This window comes from Scylla paramamosain, chromosome 14 (assembly GCF_035594125.1).
Source record: "Scylla paramamosain isolate STU-SP2022 chromosome 14, ASM3559412v1, whole genome shotgun sequence".
Classification (NCBI taxonomy): domain Eukaryota; kingdom Metazoa; phylum Arthropoda; class Malacostraca; order Decapoda; family Portunidae; genus Scylla; species Scylla paramamosain.
Genome location: NC_087164.1, coordinates 7514335 through 7534922, shown reverse-complemented (window position 1 = coordinate 7534922; position 20588 = coordinate 7514335). Strand labels below are relative to the sequence as shown.

General features: G+C 37.6%; 1 long non-coding RNA gene across 1 annotated transcript in view; it reads left to right on the top strand.

Annotated features, from left to right (window-relative positions):
• LOC135106686 (uncharacterized) overlaps positions 1-20588 on the top strand; it is a 280738-nt gene that overhangs the window by 120780 nt on the left and 139370 nt on the right. Inside the window, exon 3 of the long non-coding RNA XR_010271406.1 lies at positions 12978-13032. This is a non-coding gene — a long non-coding RNA (uncharacterized LOC135106686). The remainder of the gene's footprint in view (positions 1-12977; positions 13033-20588) is intronic.

Below are 20588 nucleotides of genomic sequence, written 5' to 3'. Positions count from 1 at the left end.
CCTCCCTCCCACCCTAACTTCCCCGCTGTTGCCGCCGCAGCCGCCGCTGAGCCTCATTTACCGACCTTTGTTCAATAACTCAAATAGATGGGCGGTAGGTCATATTATATTCCATAAATGCGAAATTTGCTTTAATGGAGTTGGATATGCTGAGGGTTTTCTGTATATGCAAACAACCGCTTTCAATTGGAAAATCAACAACTAGTGTCGTTGCGGGAATAGACACTACGTGTATACTTGCAGGGCACTGGCAGATGTGACTACACTGCCAGTCGACCTCTTGGCCTTCAAAATAACTGACCTAGAGTAATGGAAGCAACATAATTGTCTTCCATGAAGTGTCTGCGACACATTCGGCTAGCTGCTACTGGACATCACTTATCTCTCTTAAGTGCAGCAATCCAACGCTTCCTTAGCTCAGCATCACTAGGAGATTTTTGGCTACTACCTCTATTTGAACAGAGGTACACAACACACTAATGGCGTGGTTGAAAAATCCTCGTGACACCTGAGAAATTTTTTATTTTTTTTGGTTTGAACGTCTGAGACCAATCTCACCATGACAATCGTTATCGGGGTGAGCTGAGAGAACCGCTGCATAAAATTATTATATCCATTTATCCCGTTGTCACTGTATAGTTTCTCATATTAAAAATAGTACCACCGTATTTCTTATATTTTTTAGTTTGTATATCAAATAGCACTCTGCCGTATTTGAAAATACTGATGACTATATCTCCCCATGTCGATAAAATATGAATGTTTGTATTTTTTTTTCATTCGAAATTATCAAGGCAAAAAAAAAAAAAAACATTTTTATGTAGAAATTGACAAAGTAATGCAAAAAGTAAATGCTGAATGCATTTGTATGCACATGGAAATTACAGTAACAAGAGTGTAGGGCGAGGCTCAACTGAAACATCTGGTAGCTTAACTTACCAAATTTTTTTCATTGAGTGTAAAGGCAACAGCTTAATATCAAACCACTAATCACATGTTTAGTGTAATGAAATCAAGTGAAAGTACGTCAAAAAAAAAAAAAAAAAAAGCTTTGTGAATGCCCTGCTCATCGGGTTGGGCTTGAAAACATTAATAGACAAACCAAAGTAGTGACAAGATAATGAAAAACTAATTATGTTTGTACAAGTGGAAAACGGTGATCTCTTTTATCTAGAGATGCTGGAGAGAGAGAGAGAGAGAGAGAGAGAGAGAGAGAGAGAGAGATAGAGAGAGAGAGAGAGAGAGAGAGAGAGAGAGAGAAAGTGTGTGTGTGTGTTTGGTGCTCTCGGGAAGGGTGGCCTGGAGTGTAGCTAGTTGGGTGCCTGGCGAGGGGAGAAGAAAAACCATCGAATCGTGTTGATTAAAACCTTGAAGAAATAGGAAGGTAAGTCACAGAGACGACTGCTTTCGAAAATGAAAATTCAGATCTTCACTTCTGATCCCGGGAACATTAAGATGACCGTTGTGCAGTTCTTCCCTGAGCCACCCAGTGTTTATAATGCACGCCTGGTAGAAGAAGGGTGTGGCAGAGTTCATGTGCTCCGTTGCTTACTCTGCCTGGAATGCTAGTGTCGGTATCTCTGTTGTGATGGGCTAATAGCTCGGCACTATTAGATTAATAAATTAATCAACAGTTCAAATTTTACTTTTAATATGCAAATTAATGAAAACTTCAGATTATGAACATGAATTCGTCTCTTAAAATATAAAGAAAAAAGTTTACATTATGTAGTTTACATTTATGTAAGCTCAGATCTTTATCATTATCGCAGTGGTAAATTTTGCGGTTTTTCTTCGATGTACTTGCTACCTCTTACCCTAAAATGAGAAAGTAACCGGTTTGATATGAGGCTCCGTGTGTTTACTGTGTATCTGATAATGTGACATTATATAGCAATATTGTGAAGGTAAAATTCGTTAACGGATTTTTTTTCTCCTTTTTTAAAGTAAAGTAATTTTCATGAACTATCTACAAATTCATTGTTATTATCATTAAATTGCATTACTTATTTTGTAAGGCAACACACACGAATGATGGCACTGGTCTCAAGGTATTTAATTTGTTCACTGGAACTCGTGATTCAAAATAATAATACGTACGAATAAGACAAAAATGGAAAGATTGAAGATTATGTTAAGATGATTTTCCCAGGAGCTCTTGTTTGTCTCCCTTGCCACTGCTTGAGTCCTGATCGCAGACATCTCGCCAAGGGAAACAAGGATGCCTGAAACATTTAGGTTATCCCTCCATTTCCATGATACCAGGCAAGGAACGTGAGGTTAGTAAAGGACATAAGAAGGATATACAAACTGGCGCGAGATCATTTACCTCAACAATGGTCAATAACTAGATAAAATAGGAGGACGTGTCTGGAAGTGCATAGCTTTCCTCAGCTATATTTGATATCATAGATTTCCTTTATGTGTGGTCCAACACTACAGCATTATGGTGCACATTGGAACGCCAGAATACGTAGATATGTTGGTGCTTCCCGCTTTTAATTTCGTAATATCGTTGGGAGATAAAGTCCAGAAAGGCAATAGTGACAATCCTTTTCGAGATTCTTGCTGGAAAGAGAGATGTTATGGCGGCGACACACTCCACAAGTAGGACGAGGAAGGAGAGGCGTGTAGTGGTAGCGTAATGCCGTAATGCCAGCCTTTCCCTTCGCCTTGCGTGTGAGGCGTGATGCAATAGAGATAATTTAGCAGGGTTGCACGCAGCCCAAAGTGTGTGTGTATCTACACCTGTATACACATAAGGTATTCTTCCCCCAAGTCTGCATTTCCATACTAGCTTGCCTTGCATAAACAACAAAACATGTCAAAATGAGTTAGAAAAAGAAATTGAAGATTAAAGGTAAAAATATGCTTAAGATTAAAGGTAAAAATATGATAAGTGTGAGAGAAACAGATGTATGATAAAGCAGGGAGGTGGGTGAAGGACGAGATGGGACAAAAAGAAAAAAAAAAAAACGTGGGATTGATTTGTCAGTAAAAGGAAATAAATTATAAGAAGGAAGTAAATAATGTTTGATGGTGATGAGGGAAGACCCTTTATATGGTTAAAGCTGAATTAATCGTTATCATCATTTTACATAGCTTGACAAAGTCGTGAAAGAAATGATAAGTTCATTGAATGACCCTGTCAACTACTCCTTCTCTAATTCCAAGTGAGTGAGGTCATTTATAAAAATGAAGGATCACTTTCTTTTTATGTTGTGGATTTTAAGGCTTGTAGAAATTTGAGGTGATATTTGGGTTCTCTCTCTCTCTCTCTCTCTCTCTCTCTCTCTCTCTCTCTCTCTCTCTCTCTCTCTCTCTCTCTCTCTCTCTCTCTCTCTCTCTCTCTCTAAGCCACCATTAGCACAAAAGGTAGGATATCTTTAGAAGCTGGTAGCCAATAAGTCTTATCTTTTCCCATTCTATTATACGTGTGAGTTTTAGTTTCTCTAATGATCGTATCGCCGCATTCTTACTTTTTGATATTATTCACTCTTTCAAGGTATATGTTTTTCAAGTCCTATCTTTTTCTTAAATCCAACTTCATCAAATATCATTATTTCTTGTCTTATCTTGGTTACTGACCCAGAGAATTTTGTTTGTTTGTTTTTCAAGTCCTATCTTTTTCTTAAATCCAACTTCATCAAATATCATTATTTCTTGTCTTATCTTGGTTACTGACCCAGAGAATTTTGTTTGTTAATATCTCCTATACCACTTAAAGATTTCAAATCCACTTGATTTTTGACACATCAGTGGATACTTTAAACAATAACAAGTGTACAGGGCCTCTTAAATAACATTATAAGTAAGTTGATTTATTTACGTCACTCATAAGAACATAAGAAGATAAGAAAATAAGGGAAGCTGCAAGAAACCATCAAGCCTGTACGTAAGAAACATACCTACCTATTTCTTCCTATCATCCACATCCATAAATTTGTCTAACTTCTTTTAAAGCTCCCTAATGACTCATCACTAACATCCTGATTGCTGAGTCCATTCCATTCATTTACCACCATTTGAGAACCAATCCCTTCCTATCTTTTTTTTTTTTTTTCATTTAAATTTTTCAAGTTAGATCCCATTTTTCTTCTATCTTGATTACTGATCCTGCGAAATTTGCGTAAGTCACCCTTTTCATAAAACCTGTACCACTTAAAGACTTCTGTCAGGTCTCCTCTTAAACTACATCTTTCTAAGGAATCTAAATTTAATAGCTTCAGCCTGGTTTAGTAAGGAATATTTCTCCTCCCCTGTATCCTTTTAGTCATTCTCCTTTGTACTGATTCTAATAGACCTATATCCTTCCTGTAATATAGGGACCAGAATTGCACCGCATAGTCTTGGTGAGTTTTGACTAGCGCCAAATATAACTTTGACATTACTTCAGGAGCTCTTCTTTTATTACTCCAAAAAAATTTATCCTAATACCTGATTTACTTTATTTCTGGACTCTATGCATTGTTTCCATAGACGGAGATCAGAGCTAACTATAACTCCTAAATCTTGTTTGTTCCCTAAATTTACCATAGCTTCGTTGTTTATTGTGTACCTACTGTGCGGGTTCCTTCTACCTACGCTAAGTACTTTGCATTTGTTAATATTGAACTGTATTTGCCATCTGTCTGTCCATTCGTTCACCCTATTTAAGTCTGCCTGCAAGGCTATGGCATCCGAATCTGACCTAATTAACCTACCTATCTTCATTCATCTGCAAATTTACTAACATCACTACTAATCCCACTATCTAAGTCATTAATATACATTAAAAACAACAATGGTCGTAAAACTGATCCCTGTGGCATCCCATTAGTTACTTAACCCATTTTCTCAAGAACCTTTGATGGGGTTCCTTGTGCCTTATGATTGTCTAAATGCTCCCTAATGTTTCTTGTGAATACTGACTCCATTACTTAACCTACAATTAAGTTGACAAGTTTATAATTAGGCGTTTTTTTTTTTTTTATCTCTTTTTTTTTTTTTTTTAAGATGGGCATTACATCCGCTTGCCTCCGCATTACCGGTATCTCTCCTGAGTTTAACGATTTCCTGAAGACAGTAACTAGTGGTTCACAAATAATCTCTACATGCTTTAAGTACTTTGGAATATATTTCGTCTGGTCCTGGTAACTTGATTTTTTTTCAGCCTGTCTATCTCCTGTTCCCCTATCTCCTTAGTTGTGGAAAAATCTACCAGTTTCTCATTCTCATCTACTTTAAAAATCTGGTCATTATCCGGCATTTCATGGATATTTTCTTGGGTGAAGACTGTTAAAAATACTCTTAAAGAATTTTATTCATCTCTTCCCCAGAACTAACTAACACCGTCAGATTCCTTTAATGGGCCTATTATTTCTCTATTCTTTGTCCTATATATATCTGATAGAATCCCCTGGGGTCAGTCTTGGGCTGACTAGTTACGTTTAATGTGTCATTGTTTTTAACTTTCTTCGTTAAATTCCTGACTGTTCTAACCAGTTCATTATACTGAGGCTTTTAATTCTCTTCCCCTTCCTTTAATATCTAGTATATACTTCTTTTCAGTCCTATGTAATGTTTTAACCTACAACTCACCAAATTATGGCCATTCTTTTGTGATCTTATTGTTCTATATATTTTTTTCGTTCAGGACTGATTCCATCGTAGTCATCGCGCACATGTGTTGTAATATTTTGATTTTAGCCACCAAGTTTTTCCATTCATGTTTTCTCTCCATACGTCACGCCTCTGTTCCAAAAGTCATCTCTGACCTAACAATCATTTTATACACTTTTTTTTTGTCTTTTTTTTACGGATGCGTTGATCATCTATTCACACGTGACTCCTCACCGCACCTCACCATACGCCTGGTAGAAGAATGAACATCTGCCAGCTGACATCACTCCTCACGATTTGTCTCCAAATTGTGCTGTCCTCATACGTCTGTTCTTCCTCTACTTGTATCATCTCGAGACCTCTTTTCCGTGATCCATCTCGTACTCCTTCCATCCATTTCTTCCTTGGCCTGGTATCAGGTCTTCTTCCTTGCGGTGTCCAATCCAGGCATTTTTTTTTTTTTCTGTTTTGCTCCATTCTTTTAACATACCCATACCATCTATGTTTGGATTCTTCCGCTTCCTCTAACAGCGGCGGAACCCAACTCCTCTCTTATCCTATCATTCTTCATTCTGTCTCTTCTTGTAACTCCTCTTATTAACCTTAAGACCCTCATTTCAGCAGTCTGAATTTTGGACGAGGTTTTGGTAGTCAGTGACCAACATTCTGATGCGTATTGGCTTTATGATATTCTTGTAAATGACTATCTTTCATTTTCTAGGTATATTTTTATCTTTCAGCAGCAGCTACAGCATGTTAACATTGGTGTTATATTTGGCTATTCTTTTATTTATCTCTCTCTCTCGTTAATTTATTTAATTAAAATTTACTCCTAGATAAATAAAGTTATGGAGTTCTTTGAGTGAGTGTTCTCCTACCGTGGTGCTTAATTCTTCTCTGCGTCCTACATGCATCACCTCCGTTTTATCTCTTTTCATTCTCAGATAATTTGTTTCTAGTCATGCGTTCCATCTCTCTATCTCCTCCTGTAACTCTTCTGCCGTGCTACAAATCACAACCACGCATCTGCATATGCAAAAGTCTCTGCATTTGTAATTTTTTTCGCAAATGTTCTTGAGGTATTTATCCATGTATATGATGAACAATAAAGATGAGAGCACTCCTTGTCGTACTCCTGTCTTAACTTCGAACCAGTTACTTTCTTCTTGTCTACTCTTTACTTTATTTCTACATTCTTTTTACATGCTCTTAATAGTTCACACTAATTTTAAGTTGTATGCCAGAGTGTTCATCTTTCATGATTTTCCAGAGTCTCTCCTTATTAATTCTGTCAAAGGCTTTTTTAGATCTATGAAAGCCAAATATTTATTTTGGTGCCATTCCCATGCTTTTTCTAACATTTATTTTTTATTTTTTTATGCAAACACCATGTTTGTTGTGTTTCTCCCAGGTCTGAAACCGTGTTGCCAGTTTCCTGTCTTTTCTTCCACCTGTCTTCTCAGGCTACTCTCTATTATTCTTTCGAATATCTTTCCTGCATGTGTCAATAAAGCTATTCCTCTATAGTTATCGCACTCATTCTTACTCCCTTTTCTTTAATAGATCGGGCATATGATACCATACTGCCACTCTTCAGGTGTCCCTTCTTGTTCATATGCTAAGTTGAATATGTGAGTTAACCATTAGATCATCTTATTTCCACCTGCTTTATATATTTCAGCCACTATTCCATCCTCGCCAGCTGCCTTTCCATTTTCATTCCGCTGAGCACTGCTTTCACTTCTTGTTCACTGATATTCTCCGTTTCTTCTTCTATTTCTTCTCTGTTAACTTCATCATATTCCATCTCCTCCTCTTCAAAGTAGTCTTTCCACCGACTTGCAATTTGTTCTTCTTCCAATAACAGGATTCTATTTTCATCGTTAATAGGATAGGTTGTACCTGTTTCGCATCTGTAATTTTTTTACTATGTTATACAACAACTTCGTTCCATTCACATCGTCTTCCAGGTCTCGTCCTATCTTTTCCCAAACTTTTCTCTGGCACTTCTTAACATCTTCAGTGTTCTTTTCAGCTACATATATTGCTCTATCATTTGGCTGTCTTGTCTTCATCCATCTTCGGAAGGCTTGCATTTTCTTTCTGACAGTCTCTTTCAGCTCCTCTGTCCACCATGACGTCTGTTTCCTCTTTGTTCCTTATATTACTTTTGTCTCCAGCGTTTCAGTGCAAATCCTCATCACCGTGTCTCTAAAAATCTTCCTCTGGGTATTCACCTGTTCCTCTTCCAGTGTTCTATGGTTTAATACTTTATTTTGTAATTTTATTCTCTTATCTTCTTCCTTCAAATTCTTTAACTTGAACCGCACTCTACCTCGTTTTATTTTTGGTTTTGGTGTTGTTAAATCGAACTTAGCGATCACTATCCGATAGTCTGAGTTTTCTAAAGCGGATCATACTGCTTTAACATCTTTAAACATTGTCTTATTGTTTGTAATGAAGAGATCTGTCGTCAACTTTCTAGTGTATCTCATTTTCTCCTGATTCCATTCATACCAGGTCCATTTATGATATCCCTGATGTTGATAGAACATATTCATAATGGTAGCGTCGTTGACTAAACAAAAATCCAGTATTATTTTTCCATCAATATTCCTGTCCCCAATTCTGTGTTCCAGTGACTACCTCATCGCCATCTCTATTCTTTCCAACATGTCCATTCCAATCACCCATCATTATCTTGTTTTCTCTATACTTTGCACCATCTACCATCTCTTGTAGTTCTTCATAAAATCTTTACTTCTCTTCTGCTGGTCTCCCTGTCTGAGATGCGTAAACTTGCACAAGACTGATGCTGTGATTTTCAAGTTTCACTCATACATTAATCAGCCTTCCTCTCCTCCTTCTTATGTTATTCACTCTTTCCGCAAAAGTGGGTGCCAGCATGATTGCTACGCCATGTATACCGTCTTCTTCACCGCTGTAAATAAGCTTGTAGTTGCCATGTAGTGTTTTCTTTCCATCACCTCTGAGTCTTGTCTCGTACATTCCATTATTCCTAGCTTCCGTGTTATCATCAATTCTATCATCTCTTCCTTTCGTCCAAGAGTAGAAACATTGAAGGTTGCCACTCGAATTGTTTCTCATTTGCTTTGATCATGTCAACTGGAGTTCCATGTCGTTGTCCCACGCGCCCTTTCCCTTGAGGGCGGCGTGTACATCCGTCCAGGAGTGTTGTGTGTTTCATGAGCAGTTTTGTTCTTCCCAGCCGGCTTGCTAGGGCTGTCGCTGCATGTTCAACCCTGTAAGTTAGTACCTTCCCAAACACTGCTCCCCGAGGGTTACAGGCCCCAGATATGAGATGCAGGCATGTGTGTTGGGTTGGAACAAGCCCCCCACAACTCTAAAAGGTTAAACAGGATCTTGCGGCAGTGGGATATCAGCCCTTAGCCGCCATGTGGGACACATGACTCCTATTATTTTTTTTTTCTTTGTACGATTAAGTCGTGATTTATTTCCGAGAACATTTCTCTACTATCAATCACCATGGAATATTTCCGACTTAGAATGACTTGCTTTTTCATTTCGTAGAGTATGTGACTATCCTCCCGGGATACCTTATGTATATCATTCCGGAGAACTGTTATTTTTTTTTTTCAAATTTTCGTTTGTTGCTAAAAAGAATCTTGCGGGTTTCAGTGAAACCCTTAAATTCTCAACGTGCCTCAAACACTTTTCATGTAATTTTAATTCTTTTGGAGTTAGCAATTTTGAATCGTCCTCTCTCTCTCTCTCTCTCTCTCTCTCTCTCTCTCTCTCTCTCTCTCTCTCTCTCTCTCTCTCTCTCTCTCTCTCTCCTTCTTCTCCTCCTCCTCCTCCTCCTCCTCTTCCTCCTCCTCCTCCTCCTCCTCCTCCTCCTCCTCCTCCTTCTCCTCCTCCTCCTCCTCATCATCATCATCATCATCATCATCATCATCATCATCATCATCATCATCATCATCATCATCACCATCTGTTATCCATTGTTTTCTTTCCAATGTTAATATATTTTTATTTTTTTTATTTGCTGTCACCTGTCAATTTCGTTTTCTTTTCCATTGTGTTACCTTCACTGCCATTCCGTTATGCTCCCTCTTCCTCTTTTACTGCTTGCATCACCAATTAGTATTCTCTATTTCTAGTAATTACTTTAATTATCCTTTTTTTTTTTTTTAGTGAGTATCATGGCACAAGTACTACTTCTCTCAAGGCTCTTTTCCTCTTCCCATTTAACTTTCAGTGGAACATTTCGTACTAGGTTGATAACCGTCATAGCCTGGAAATGAGCGTACACATTCATGTTTGCACCCAAGCACTTGCTTATACACACACACACAGACACACACACACACACACACACACACACACACACACACACACACACACACACACACACACACACACACACACACACACACACACCTACAGGCTGTACATGCTGCGCAGACTCAGGTCGCTGGGGACGCCGACAGATGAGTTAAGAGGGGTGTATCTTACTTTCATCCTCCCCAAACTCATGTACGCCTCCCCAGCGTGGTCCTCCTCCCTCACACAAACTCAACAGCTACAGTTGGAGAGTGAGCAGAAAAGGGCGTGCAGGGTCATCCTTGGCCCTGCATACACCACCTATGAAGAAGCCCTGAACACCCTGAAGCTGTCCAGACTATCCACCAGGTACAGTGAGGCTCTAGAGAAGTTTGGAAGGGGACTTCTGAATCATCCACGTCTCAGAAACATGCTGCCGCCTGACGCGCCTCGCCCTACCCGTGCCACCAGACACCACAATAAGATAACGCCCCCTAAAGGCGCCACGTACGGACCGGTACAGACTCAGTGCGATTCCCAGCATGGTGCGAGCCATCAATCAATAGTCTCTTCTAGATTTGACTTACCTTTAGGATTAATGTCAAGTATTTCCCCACCCCTAATGTACATTTTCAGTTTGTTGACTGCCTAAAGAATAAACCGTTTATTATTATTATTTTTTTACACACACACACACTCTCTCTCTCTCTCTCTCTCTCTCTCTCTCTCTCTCTCTCTCTCTCTCTCTCTCTCTCTCTCTCTCTCTCTCTCTCTCTCTCGCCACAGAAATTATTCAGGAGTTGCCATCCTCCCCCTTTGTCTTCATTCCTCTATTTTCTTAGTCTTTCTTTTTTTTTCTTGTACTCTGCCTCCTGTTTTCATTATTTGCCATCTTCTCATTTCCCCTTTTCTCTCTCCCTTTTTTTTTTTATTGTTCTATATACTTTCACATTTGTCGGCTTTACCCTCTGATCTTCTTTAAGCACACACACACACACACACACACACACACACACACACACACACACACACACACACACACACACACACACACACACACACACACACACACACACACACACGTTTTATTATGATATACATTATCTTTTAAATCGTATACGTTCTCTCTCTCTTCTTTCCATTCTCTCTTTTATTTTCCCTCTCCTTCCTTTACACCTCAGCCGAGTCATAACGATTGTTTGTTTCCATTTTTCTTTGTCTTTTCTGTTCTCTCCTTTCTTCTTTCCTGGTGATTTTCCTATTATTTTTATTTTGCACACATTTGTCACTTTTTATTATATTTCCCTCTCCTTCAAGAGTGTTTCACTCTTTCCGCCGGCTTTCCTTTCCTCACATCGTATTTTTACCTACTTATCGTATTTTCTCCCCTCCAGTTTCTTCTCAGCTTTCTCAGACGTTTTCCCTTCAGCTTTATTTTCCGTATCTGATTCTCTCTCTCTCTCTCTCTCTCTCTCTCTCTCTCTCTCTCTCTCTCTCTCTCTCTCTCTCTCTCTCTCTCTAACTGATTTTATCGCTTTCATTCCTGCCATTGTTTCGTTCGCAAACTCACGTTGGCTCTCCTTGCGTCTTCTTTCTCTTTTCCCCCCCTCCGGTTCTTCGTCCTCCCTGCAGGATCTTGCAAGATTTCCTTCCCGTCGCCACCAAAGTTATTTTTCATATTTTCTTCGACGAAGTTTCCTTCCCTTCCCTTCCGCAGCAGCAGCAGTCGCCGCCAGGGATTAAGCCGCTTGTGTGTGTGTGTGTGTGTGTGTGTGTGTGTGTGTGTGTGTGTGTGTGTGTGTGTGTGTGTGCGTGCGTGATCGTCTTCTCTCTCTCTCTCTCTCTCTCTCTCTCTCTCTCTCTCTCTCTCTCTCTCTCTCTCTCTCTCTCTCTCTCTCTCTCTCTCTCTCTCTCTCTCTCTCTCTCTCTCTCTTCAGCGCGTTTATGCATGACACATGGTACGATGCGTGGAACACTTGCTTATATATATTTTGATATTAATGTGCATATTTACCAAGCAATTGTTGTCAGTTCACAGTTCATCATAAAATGAGAAAACTGAATACTCATGTAAAAGGTTTTCATCAGCCATTGGCTGAAAAGATGTAAATACGAACAAGAGCGGCAAGACAATGGTCACCTTGTCATATGCTGCGTCTCTTATACGACTGAGGTGTGAAGGTTGTGGAAACTTACGACCGTTAGTGAAATGCCGTCAAAACAACAAATAATGCACGCAAACTGATCTTGAAGCCGGGTGACTCTATCCCACGTTCCAGTCACTCATTGTCATGACATAGAGCTTGTCACAGGTGTCGCCGCGCCCCCATCCAGTGCTGGCTGGCTCCTTCAATTGTACCCGCCACTGAGTTTTGCATGGCCTACAATATACAGAGGATAAGGGGTTCGGTGTGTCAAAGTAATATACGAAAATGTATGTTACACAAGAGCGCGAGAACACAGGCTCATGAGCAAGCTACAAAAAAGCCGCCCTGTGCGGCTATCTATATCCTAATATTGCCTATTTCCGTAAATTCATCTAATCTCCCTTCTAAACTTCTTAATAATTTGAAACTAGAAACGTGACTACCAAATCCATTTCAGTCATCTACGATTCAGATAATGAATTTCTTCCTATTTTTTTTCTTTTAACCTAACTCTTCTAGTCCTTTTTCTGGATCTTATCTACATCATCCTTGTTATATACCTTCTACTACTTGAATAACTTTATCAGATCTTTACTTTTACTCATCCATTTACGAATGGAAATTTTAGTATTTTTATTTCCTTTCGTTAGGTATGTTACGCATCCTTTGTGTCTTTTTAGTTATTCTCTTTTGCACTGATTAACAGACCGATATCCTTTCTGTAAAACAGAGTCCAGAATTGTATAGCACAGTACACATGAAATCTGGCCAATGCCAGATGTAATTTAACATTACTTCGGGATTTTGAACACTCCTAACAATTAATACTAATAAACGATTTTCTCTTTGGTGTGTGCTTTATATTATTTTATCAGACTGAGACCTAGCTAACCTTAACTTCAATTTTTTTTTTTTCACCCTCAGATGTTATCAGAGCTTCATTCTTTGTTGTCTACTTACGTGGATTTTCTCTACCAACGTAAGTAGTACTTCTTATTTGTGAATTCTAAATGGCGTTTCCCATCCATATGTCTTTTCGCTTATTTTATTTGAGGTTGTTAAAGATGGGAGCTACATTCGCTTTATTCTTGCGGTAACGTATATACAGATGTACACAAACACAGGTTTTCAATGCTCTGTTGACGAGGTCCAGCCTCAAGATTCAAGATTCTGGCAAAGTCCAGTTTACACTCAGGCAACAAAAAGGTAGGGAACTTGAGGTGGGTCAGAGTGTTATGCCTTCCGTGGAAACTACCAGCTGTTTCCCTTCCCTATCCCGGGCAACCTCCGTTTCTGCCGTAACTTTATTCTGAAACCTTGAATAAACCATCTCACGCAGGAAAATAAACCATCTAGTTAAATTAAACCATGATTGAAATAATAAATGAAACATGTTGAATCCTGGCTCACCCATAGAATATCTATTTCCTTTTCCAACTAAAAACAAAAAACAATGAACAAGTGTATAACCATCGAGGGAAGGGCAATGGAGTTTTAAATAATTTATGTTGTTTAACTTCACATTGTAGTTACGGAAACAATGGTCCACTAATTATTTCCTGATATTCTTCTAACACAGCGATATATCTTTCTCCTGTTTCACTATCACTTAATGTGGGAATATTTATCAGTTCATCACTATATCTTCTTCCATAAATCGTTTCGCTGTCAGATATTACTGGCGCGTTTTCCTGAGTGAAAGCAGCTATACAATAGTCATTTTAAACTTCACTGATCCCTTTCCCGAAGTAACTCTATCAGGTGCTTTCAGTGGACCGACAGATTCTTTATTTTTCGTTCTGTATACTAAATTCTTTTTGGATCGGGGTTCGCCTGACTAGATACTTTATTTTCCTAGTTGTTCTGAGCTGTTCTCACTAATTTCTTTAACGCTCCAGGTGACGTATTATATTCGGCCCTTAAATCCTCTTGTCGTTCGCTTTATTCCTTACACGCATTTCTTTTTAGACATATGTAACGTTTTAACGTACTAGTCATCAATTTAGAATAATTTTCTTCGATCTTATCGCTCTGTAAGGAATATTTTGTATCTGGTCTGTATGTAATTTATTAATGGAATATTTTTAGAACTCATTAGCATTAATTTATCCTTACCTTACCTTTCCGCTCCCCTCCCTTACTATATTCTCTCTTCGTCCCAATATCAAATCACCCATCCCACCTTGACCTGGGTTACTCTCAACACTCCGTACCTCACCCAAAATTCATTCATCACACCCTCATATCTAATTTCATCTTCCCTTCTGCTCGTTGTCATTTAAATTACAGGAGTTACCTTTTCGGTTATTCAAAATCCTTCTTCCTAAATTTTCGATATTTGATGAATGACTCATTTCAGTCTGAAACTAATCTCAGGATGACAACTGTCTGCCAAGTTCTACCTGCGTAATTATTTATGGTGTCTGTGGGAAAACTGAGTTTTAAATATCATTCCCTTTGTTTGTTCCATGATTACATTAAAAATATTTCTTTAGCTGTAATGCTGTTAAATTATTATTATCGATAATCTGGTGTTACATACATACATACATACATATATATATATATATATATATATATATATATATATATATATATATATATATATATATATATATATATATATATATATATATATATATATATATATATATATATATATATATATATATATATATATATATATATATATATATATATACACGTCAGGCAAATATGCCTGTGCTTTACTACACGAGTACTAGCAGAGCTAAGCGGCCTAGACCAGGAATGGGCAACCTTTTTGAGAGTGCATGCCAAAATCAGCAAAATCTCTGACACAATTTTTTTTGAGAACATGATTTGATATCTCTTAAGTACATATTTGAAGAACTTAAAAAAAAAAAAAATCACCCAGAGCAGTAAAAACATAATATTGTAAGTGACTTATGACAGATTTTTACGAAAAAGTTGGTTTGTGGATATTTTTTATAGGCCTGTAATTATAACTGTAACTGCCGTACATAAACACACAAATTAAAGACACTATTATTATCATCAACACAAAGAGTTAACACTAACTGTTGTTTTTTTCGATTAATCACTCATTATTTTATTTCCCATTTCTACATCTGTATAACTAAAACACAGTAAAAGGTTAGTACAGATATTTTTTTTGCTGATATAAGTGATGTATAAAAGAAAATAATAAATAAATAAAAAAAAAAAAATATATATATATATATATATATATATATATATATATATATATATATATATATATATATATATATATATATATATATATATATATATATATATATATATATATATATTACTTTCAAAACTACATTTAGACAACCATGAACCTTTGTCACAATCAATGGAAAACATCAGGAAAAAAAGGAAACGTGTTCTCTCGTATATATATATATATATATATATATATATATATATATATATATATATATATATATATATATATATATATAGATAGATAGATAGATAGATAGATAGATAGATAGATAGATAGATAGGCTGATTATGTCAGGTATTTATTTGTGTTATGAAAAAATACTGGTTGTATGAGTTTAAAGGAATAATAGTAGTAAATTGTTGAATTATGAGTATGTTTGCGTTGTAAATGTTTTTAAGCGAATGTAGAAATTTTTTGTTAAACTTTGATCGCATAAAAGTTGAAACAGACAAGTAGACGGAAAGGAAGTAGGAAGGAAGAGAGAAAGGAAGGAAGAAAGGAAGAAAGGAAGGCAAGGTGACATATAAATATACATATACAAATACAAAATTAATCCGGGACAACAAAAACACTTATTTTCTCAGCATTACAATTTTCAGCCACTGGAGGGTTACGTTATCATTGCTAGCCCTTTAGCATCCAAATTTTTCCTTTAATTACACTTCTCTGGGAATCCGAGTTTTTTTTTTACAAAACTGGCCATAACATTTAAAATACAATTTTGACGGCTAAACAATCATGCAGCATTTTGTCCGAACTTAAAAAAAAAAAAAAAAAAAAAAAAAAATGGATAACTCACCACTTTAAATCTTAGACCTTAAAAAAATAAATAAATAAATAAAAAACATGTATATATATATATATATATATATATATATATATATATATATATATATATATATATATATATATATATATATATATATATATATATATATATATATATATATATATATATATATATATATTATTTATTTATTTATTTTATTTTTTTTTTTTTTTTTCATTCCTCTATGCTGCCCTCGACAACCACACCCATTCCGCCAACGTCCAACATCATCACTGCTGGTATCAGAATCGCGGGTTTTAGTTTACCTGTTCGAACACACGATTATAACGGAACGTTATAACTATAGAGAAACCATTTCTTCTATGAAGTAATAACGCTCCATTCAAAGAACCTTTCTTCGGTGTTCGTACATGTAAATCAATATCAAATCGCTGTGAACAATATGAAACGCACTGTCCGTTTCTTCATCAAAATGACTGTAATCTGACTCAAATTCAACAAACAACCTTTCTACTGCCTCCTCTGCTATGAACGACCTAAAATTTTCAACCCTCGAAATCACGAAATCTAAAAAAAATGTGATCAACTTTCAACCAAGCAGCGCTTTTCCTCTACCAGTCTCAACTTCGCAATGAACAGCAAGAACATGGCGGAGGTATCAGAAAAAATTTTCGGGACACTTAAGATTATGTTGTGGTTACAGTTCTTCAGTATTTGATAATATATAGCTTATGTAGCTAATAATGCTAAATGTGAACACTGAGAAGCGCAGTGTTCTTGAATTCACTTCTGCGTAACATAAGAACTTAGCAAAGAAAGACCAAGTTTATAGTATATGTTTCTTCAGGAAGCATGTAAAAAGTATAAACATGTATGCTTAACTTATAGTTCATGTTTTGCCTATTTATCTATTCATGTATTATTTACTGCATTACATTAACTTGCTGAAAGGAATATTTATTTGGCGAGATCTGGATATTGCAATTGTAAGTAAAAAAGAAGAGAGATGTAATATTGTTGTTCATTAATGAGGCGCGCGGCGCAACAACGACGTAACCGAGAAATGGAAGTTTCGAGAAAAACGCGCTCAAAGTTAAACACTGATTGCGCACAATAGGATACCCTTAAATAAGTAAGTATTATACATCATTTGAAAGGTCTTGGGTAGTTCTGTTTGGGGATGTAGGTTTCGAAGTGATAGGTGACGATTTTGGGTGGATGACTTACGCGTTAATTAACGCGTATACCGTAGGTAATAATTTTTTTTCCCGATATTGTTTTCATTTGTTAATAATGTGTTAGAGCCTATTACACATAGTATTAGGTGAAAGTTTCATGAAGATTGGTACATAAATAAATTTTTTATGAATTTTTTTCCGAGCGTAAAAAATAAAACTTACTCATTACCGGCACGTTATTACTCCTACCATAACTTTGACGTCCTGCTATGACTAACAGTGTGTAATGCTGATAATTTTATGTTTGTGCATGCATTCTGGTAAGTATTAATGGAAAGCCGCTATGTCAAGAACATTATGAAGAAACGAATTTTTTTTTTTTTTTGTATTCAATGAATATATTTGGCTCTCATCCTTTACACTGGCTTGAGACAGTTAAGTTGATTACCAGGATACGTCTGTTTGATCCTGGCAATGCCCTTAGCGGATTTACCAACCCTTTAAATCCCCCTTCAACCCACTAAGTCGGGTTGACTGGGGATTTAAAAAACTTACGTAAGGCTGGTGGCCACAGCAAGATGCTGTGACACTTTCGTCTGCACTCTAGTAGCCATAGTTGCGTAAAGAGTCACGAGAAAGGTAGCGTGCGTCTGTGCTCGGGCGTGTTAAAGGGCAGAGTGGATGAGCACATGGTGAGTGTGTTGTCACCATGGCAACGGCGCTGGTAAACATGGCAGCGGTGCTGTGATTGGCTCGCCCGCGCCGGGCGGCTGCAACCGTGCCGCTGATTGGCCATACGCACGTGAGGCTGGGAGGAGCAGGTTGCGTCGTTGTTGTACCGCTTTCGAGATGTTAGTCCAGAGAAATTTTCTCCGCACTACGCTCGACTTTGAGCCTTAGTACAGGTGCTTAGATGGTCGAATATGACTTGGCCGACATCACCACGAGACTTTTACACCCTTCTACCACACGGAACAGGCAAAAACACGAAATCTCAAATTTCACGGTTACGTCGTTGTTGCCCCGCGCGCCTCAATCAATGTATCTTTTAAGTAGGCGAGGTTTGATCCTGAGTTACCTGTGTTGCTTTCTCCTCTGATTGGTTTCATGAAGATTGCCTTTTTTTCCTTACTTTAATCCATTACCTGAGTCTTGCTTAAGAAGAATTATATGCATGCCTCGCCCATCCGGTGCCGAAGCCAGTGAGTGTATCAATCTAGCTGAGTGGAACTTGTCCCAGATCTCCGGAGTCCGCATGTTCTGAGCTGGCCGGTCAGTGTGTGGCCGACCAGCTCAGAGCAGAGGTGACGAACTTCTTAGGAGATTTTAAGGATTATTGATAATTAAAACTAAAAGTGATTTGCCCCCAATTAAGTTGATTAAAACAAATAAATGATTTAAAAAAAATGATACTTGGAAAGTGATGAGTTAACAAGTAACGTGTATTAATAACCTTGATAACCAAGTGGCGAAGGTGGTGTTCATTAGTATTTAGAAAGATGCGGTAGGAATTATGTTCTATATGTTATATATGTTCTTTTTCTCCCTGCCTCCCTCTCTCCCCCCTCCTCTCTCTCTCTCTCTCTCTCTCTCTCTCTCTCTCTCTCTCTCTCTCTCTCTCTCTCTCTCTCTCTCTCTCTCTCTCTCTCTCTCTCTCTCTCAAGGCAAGCGTTCGTTTGTTACATCCTCCAAATTATAACCTGAGATACTTTTGCATGTTGGCTTTTTTTTTTTTTTTCTGAGAACTGATGATGAGACATCAAGCCAGTCAAGATCAAGTTTAACAAAATGCTGGTTAGATTATCGGCTGTTCTTGTACTAAAAGAATTGGCTGTCATAATTTCATTCATGTTGTTATTAGATTGCGTTATAAACATAAGGCTAATAAAGGAAGAGAAGACTAAATATTTATCGTATAAATATAAGAAAAAGTATATTTTGCTGGGAAAATTCCAGAACCCGAATGCCTAGGGATTTCCTTTGGCTGTGTTGGCTTATCTGTTTACGAATTTGTGTAGTCCTCCTTCGGGATCACGGGAAAGACGAGAATATAATGACATATGAGACTTCAGGCTATTTTTTAGTGTTCTTGCAGAAAATGAACATATTTACATTTGGTCTGTTTTGACGGTTGTTTCCCATCACGTCTTGTAATTTTTAAACATTTCTCCCTTTTGTGGATATATGAGTGAACACAGGCAATGTTTCTTTATTTATGTCTGCATATGCTCTATGCATTTCTCATTTATGTATCCTCAATGTTATTGTAAGGCGGCACCCATCCATTTTGCATTGTCACATAATACTAGCTGGCAACCGTGCCCAGCAGAATCAGAAGCTGACGGGCCGCCATCTCTTACACACTGGCTTTACTCTTCTGATGTCTCTTGTGCTGCCTCCAGCTTTCCTTCATTATTTTCCGGCCCATGCCCATGGACTTTCATTAAGAATCTACATTCAACAAAACCACACCTTTTGGTGATATCTCCGTGTTTGGAGACCCGTGTTCACTTACAATTTGACTATCACCTTTAACTGACCAGTCTACTGAACGTGTCTTCAGCTTCGCTGTTTCTTAAGACCAAGAATAATTGTTGCAATACCCTTCTGCAGCCCTGACCGCCCTGAAAACGCACCCATTATTCTCGACCTATTTCCAGTCTCCGAACCTTCGGCCTATTTTGATAAACTGCCTTCTACGATGGGCTCCTCCGATCAACATCTTGCTTCCGTATCCTATCCTATCGCTCTAGCACCTCATACCAAAATGGGGTTGTTTTTGACACTACAAGGCTGACATGTGAGAGAAAAAACTTAAGACAGTACTCTAAATCTAACAAGTTATATCCGTTTATTTGGTTGTCGTGTTTAGATGTACTGTGGGTGGCGCAGTTACCTGATACCGCACCGACCACATCCTACAGGTAGTGGTCTCTGCACAAGTGTGGACAGCCCTATTGGGTGTTGGTTGCTTCGTCCCTGCTTTTTTTTTTTTCCTTGCATGTTACGTGGTAAAAATGTGTCAGTATTATCAAAAATTTTGATTATACTTGAATGAATTTTTTTTTTTTTTATTGTAATCCCAGTTGACCATGTACTGTCGGTTAACTTGCACATAACGTGCCCAGTTTTATGCCTGTTTGTGAGTGAGGGTTTAATCACTTTGCTGTCATATGTTCAACAACGTTTATGTTTACGTGAGAAATATATTTAAGTGAAAAAGTTATCTCTAGCACGTTTGCAATGAAACTATTCATTATTCAATGTTGTGGTATTTACCGAAGTACTTTTATTTTAAATTATTGTCTTATATCTTGTATCGTCATTTCCAC